Here is a 6,000-nt window from a genome sequence, read left to right as displayed (position 1 = left end):
ATTTTTTTGCTTAATGGTTGACAAGGCATGGATTAAAAAATAGTTGTTCAAACAACCGAATCGAATTGAAGTCAAACTCTGGATTTCTATTAACTGTCAATAGATTAACGTTCTTTTCATGTTTTGTCCAAATTAGAACATAATTTCAAAAGAATATTTAGTTAACGTAGAATTCATGGTAAATGATGAATATTCGGATTGAGTAAAATTGAGTTCTGGAGTTTTTTTTTTGAAAAGGTCCAATTAACCAAATTTTTAGTTTTTGCATTTTGGGTGTTTTTTAACACCCCTGACTCAAGGCGGTTCCAAAAACACCCAAAAAGCAAAATCTGGAAATTTGGTTTATTGGACCTTTAAAAAATGACTTTTGGGGAAGAAGGCCTGACTCAAAATATTAAAAAAAATTGTCAAATATAGAGCTTTTTTGAAAAGGTCTAATAAGCTATTGTCTTTCATATGTTTATAGGACCTTATCAAAAAAAATCTAGAAATGTTACATTTTATGACATTGAAATGTCGGTCAAACAGTTTCTGAGATATGCACAAGTGATTATTAGACGTTTTTTTCCCTTTAAACCTTTTTTTCCTATTTTATTTTCTATCAAAGGTCTCTCAGTACCCATTAGTAAAATATATGTATAAGAACTTTTCACATTCTTTCGATTTTTTTGGTGGTAAAGCTTGGTTTTGAAAACAGGGAACACACAAAATAATTCATTTGCATAAAATCACTTTGTGATGATGTGATGCTTCTCGAGTGCTTTTCTTTAATTTTTTTTGTCTACTTTAATTGTTATTTTGATTTTTTTTTGAAAGAAATATTTTTGCCCCCTGATTTTATGGGACAATATTGACGACATAAACTTTCAAAGATATTTGCATCGGCCTGATCTGAAGAATGCAAATTTTAAAGCCAAAAATAAAATGTATTAGAAACATTATATATTGGTATCAGAGTGAAACGTATAGTGTCAAAAACTCCATGATTATATTTCTTTCTCATGTCGACTGCACATTTTTATTTTTTATTCTATTTCCTCGTATTTTAAGAAGGTTTTGAATGTGAAAGATTGACATGAATTATATATTTTTTAATTCGTTTTATGCTTTCAAAACAAATTAATGGAAATGGTATGGTATTGTATATTCTCTAGTGATTTATCGTTTATAAACTCCAATAAAGCTGGTGCAAATACTTTTTAAACTTTATGTCAACCTCCCTCCCCTTTTTATAATATTGGCTTCAAAAATAAGAAGAGGATTTTTTATTCGCATCAAAACTTCTAAAATTCAATGAACGTGTAATATTTTTTTAAAGGATTGAAGCAGTTGTAAAAATCATTTTGAATTTTTCAAAAATTTAGGTGTAGAGTAAAAGTTATTTTTTTGTGAAAATTAAAAAAAAATTTCATGTTTTTTTCAAAATTTTCCTTGATAAGGCATACAAAACGTTCACGAAAAAATTGTGGAATTGATTGTCAACTAGTTAGGTAACTTTAAATAACTTTGTTTTTGTATTTTTAATCAAATTAAGCAATTTTATGCTTGTTATTCGTTGAACCCTTAGTTTTAAAAAAAATTAGGCTTGAAATTGAAATAAGGTTAATTTTACCTCCCCCCCTCCCTCCTCGCGACTATATTAAAATCGAGGGACATACATTCGAAATAAAATTTGTACCAGCTCTGATGATTGTGAGACAATTATTCTGGTGTTAAATGCATTTTAGAACATCCTTTTCATTGTAATGTTAATCTATGGCCTGTAAATATAATTTTACTATTTTTTTTATTGTTTTCCCACTCTTTGCCCTCGGCCACAGGCAAGAGACATAAACTTTAAACTATATTTGCATCAGCGCAACTTCAATAACAAATTCAATGTTTTTCTTCAAGCCATAACAATTCTAAATATCAAGATATAATTTTTATGACCACTGTAATAAGCTGAATCAGATATCTTCGATCACTAATCGCGATAGATTCAATCATCGCTTTGTCACATACAAATAGCCATCATTTCTCCAACAAAGTTCTTAAGAAAGAAACAAAATCCTTTCTTTATACATTTCCCATGCCCATATTAATTGCCTTCCACTGAGAAAAAAATTGTGGAATTCTTCTTGACGTTATTCAGATTAACTCAAATAAAACATATTTTCACAGTGTCAAATTTGATCTGCCACAAGCATAAAAAGATTTGATTGTCTGTCCCCATAATCCATAACGATAGCGCGCATAAAAGCTCGTAAAAACTATTTCCCGTCATCTTAGTGGGGAGACCCCTTCGGAAACCCGACGAGGCCCGTTTTCCTTTTAATGATCCTCATAAAAACGCACCAGAACATATTGCTAGATTCTGGTGATGGCGTTCATCATGCTAGTTGGGATTGGCGAGATTTGTTGATGGTTTCACATGTCGATGAATTAAAAGAAAAAGTAAGCATATTTTGACTTTACGACCGCGAGAAAGTTTTTCGCTCTTTGGGCAGTTCCTCATGTTCCACGTTACACCATCAATCATCAGGGCTGGTGTCGTTGTCGATCTTCTGACCTTTTGCTGGAGTTGTGTTCTTTTCAAAAGACATTACATTTTCTCTTCAGTATGATCGTAAAAACATTGACAGACCTGTTTCTGTTTAGTGATGAAATGGGCGCGATTATAAGAACATAATCCTGTTTCGCAACGAACCACCACATGCATTATGTTAGGAAGTGTTGGGCTTCTTTAGTTTATCCATAGTAATGTGAACGTATGTTAAAAAAAGCATAAATTGCAAAATTGCATGTATTTTTTACAACAATTGATAGCAATTAAGAACTGAGCTTGTAAATCTCAACAGCAATTGGGTCCTAAAATGAAGCTTAGATTGCTGATATTATTGTTTACAGCGATAAAGCTTATTTTTCTGAGTACAATGACCCTTTGTACGACCACAAAGAGTTTAAAATGGATTTTTAAATCAATTTTGAAAAAATTAACCTCGCGGTCCTTCTTGACAGAAAAGCTCGAGGAAAAGCTCCTATTTGACAGCTCGTTCCAAGGGGACCATAGTTGATCCATAGAAAAAATGTTGTCCTGTCAAAAAAAAATTTTGCATTAAAATGAAAAAAAGTGATCAGAAATGGTTTTTAATCGTGTTTTTTTACCGTTGTACATAAACATTTACATAGGGCTTTAGTACCCAATTTTGTAATTCAGATTAACTTTTTGCCTTTTTGTGTGAACTCCCAAGCTGGCAAAAAGTCGAGAATCCGATACAAATTTCGATTTCTTTCGCGGGCTTGATAGTTGAGTATTTTCAATCGATTTACCCCGCGAGGGGTCAGCGCATTTTTTTGTTTGTTTTATTCAAATTGAAATGGGTATTTTCAATAAATCTTAATCAAAATTTTCAATTTTTTTCTTTAAAAATATGTAGATAAGAGCATATTCATAACGAGTTTGATTGTTATAAACATTAAGGTGGTCCAAAGATCAACCCATCACTAGGCTAAACTCAAAATTTGAGCTCATTTTGACCAACAGCGTCTAAAACGTGTTTTATGGCTCGAAAATCACGTTTAAGACCAGTTTTGAGGACGCTGTATCTTTTTTAGGAGCAAGTTAGCACCATACTCAACCATGAACAGCTTAATTTTTTGTTTTATAAAACCATATTACATCCTATTATTACACTCTAGCAAAAAACTTGTAATTTGAAAATGATAATTTTTGTTCCCGGCGAAAAAACATAAAACATTATTTCAATAGTTCTATCGGCGATAATCTTATCACCGATAATGGACGATACGATTCATTTTTTAAATCTTTCTCAAATCGACTTAATTCAACCAAATCATGTTGAATTTTCAATGCTTTCACTAAGAATATATTTTTTGAAAATGTAGTAAATTTGCAATATGGGTATCAAACGAATCGAAATTTTGTGCGCTTTTTCGCTTTGTTAGAGTTGTTATTAATTCTAAAATTAAAAAAAAGTTTTTTTTGAAATGCTAAAATTTTAAAAAAATTGCAATATGAGTATCAAAAGAATCGAAATTTTGAATGCTTTTCACTTTATTAGAGTTTTTTTTGAAAACACAAACAAATTCTCAAAAATCCGTATTTTTTTCGACAATACTCAAATTTTCGAAATTTGCAATATGGGTATCAAACGAAACGAAATTTAATATATATTTTTTACTTCATTAGAGTTTTTTTTGAAAACACAAAAAAAATCACAAAAATCCGTATTTTTTCGAAAACACTCAAATTTTCGAGATTTTCAATAACGAAGCGAATTTTGTATGCTTTTTTACTTCATTATGGTTTTTTGTTTTGAAAATATAAAATTTTCACCAAAAACCGTACTTTTTCGAAAATACTCAAACTTAAAAATATTGCAATATGGGTATAAAATAAAGCAAAATTTTGTTTTTTTTAATATACTAAAATTTTCACAAAAAACCGTGTTTTTTCGAAATTTCTCATAGCGAAATCATTTATGCTTTTTTACTTCATTAGAGTTTTTTTTTGAAAATATTAAAATTTTCACAATATATCGTTTTTTTCGAAAATACTCAAATTTTCATGATTTGCAATACGGGTATCAAACGAAGTGACATTTGATGTGCATTTTCAGTTTATCAGAGTTTTTTTTGAAAAAATTACAATTTTCACAAAATACCTTATTTTTTATTCGAAAATACTAAAATTTTCTATATTTGCAATATGGGTTTAAAGCAAAGCGAAAATTTTTATGCTTTTTCACTTCATAGATTTTTCTTCACAAAATTCCGTTATTATCGAAAATACTCAAAAAATCATGATTTGCAATACGGGTATCAAACGAAGCGAAATTTGATGTGCATTTTCAGTTTATTAGATTTTTTTATAAAACACTGAAATTTTCACAAAATACAAATTTGATGTGCATTTTAAGTTGAATTAAGTTTTTTTTTATAAAACACTAAAATTTTCACAAATCACTGATTTTTTTTTAAAATACTCAAATTATCAAAATTCAGGAAGCGGAACTTTGAATGAATTTTCACTTTATTATTTTTGTATTTAAAAAATCTCTGCTGAAGTGAAAAAGCATACAAGATTATGAAAATTTGAGTATTTTCGAAAAAATGCGGTTTTTTGTGAACAATTTTGAATATTTATACCGACGACTTATACTTTGAAACTTACTACATTTTCAAAAAAATATGTTTGATAAAGACATTGAGAACTTAATGTTTTATCGTCCATTTTCAGTGCCAATAACGATAACCATTATCGTTAGACGATAATATTATCGAGGATAATTTTATGGATTAACAAGCATGCATAACAATTTTGACAGTTGAGTGACGTAAAATTGGGAAACATACCAATTTTAATCGCTCTAAGCCGGTCGACCAATTCTCATCACTTTTGTCGTTTTCCGCTATTAAATCAACATTTTCAGATGTGTCAACAATGAAGAGTTGCTTGCTCACTTTTGTTTGAGCTTTTTATTACTTTGGAACAGTCAAAAACACGTTATGAAAGCTGTAATTCATGTTCAAAGTGCTGATAGGCCGATTAAAGAAATAGGCTGAAAAAGGGTATAGTTCCCCTAGCAGCAATTTTAAAACAATTTGTTTTTTTTTTTTGGAATTTGTATTATTATTGAATCGGGCGTCCAATTTTACAGAAAAGTATCTCAGACTCCAAATCTTTATGTCTTCACGGCTCCGAACAACAAATCACTGAAACGAAACGGAATCTAGAAAATGGAAGGGGTCATTCCAACCCAACCGTCACAAGATATCGAAAAATTGACCTCGGAGTCATACTCAAGGACCAAAATTATTTCTTAAAACAAAGTTTCAAGGAAATCGAAGTGGGTCGTGGCAACTTTTTCTGATTTCATGTGAATGGAGCACTTCCATTCGTGCAGTTTTTGCTTTATTCTACAATGTATTCCTTATGGGAGAACTGTCATTTCTTCCACTCGAATCTGGTGCTCCATTGACGGGGTATTAACCTTA

The sequence above is a fragment of the Culex pipiens genome, chromosome 1 (assembly GCF_016801865.2).
Source record: "Culex pipiens pallens isolate TS chromosome 1, TS_CPP_V2, whole genome shotgun sequence".
In the NCBI taxonomy this organism is placed as follows: Eukaryota; Metazoa; Arthropoda; class Insecta; order Diptera; family Culicidae; genus Culex; species Culex pipiens.
Note: the sequence above shows the minus strand (reverse complement) of the source record.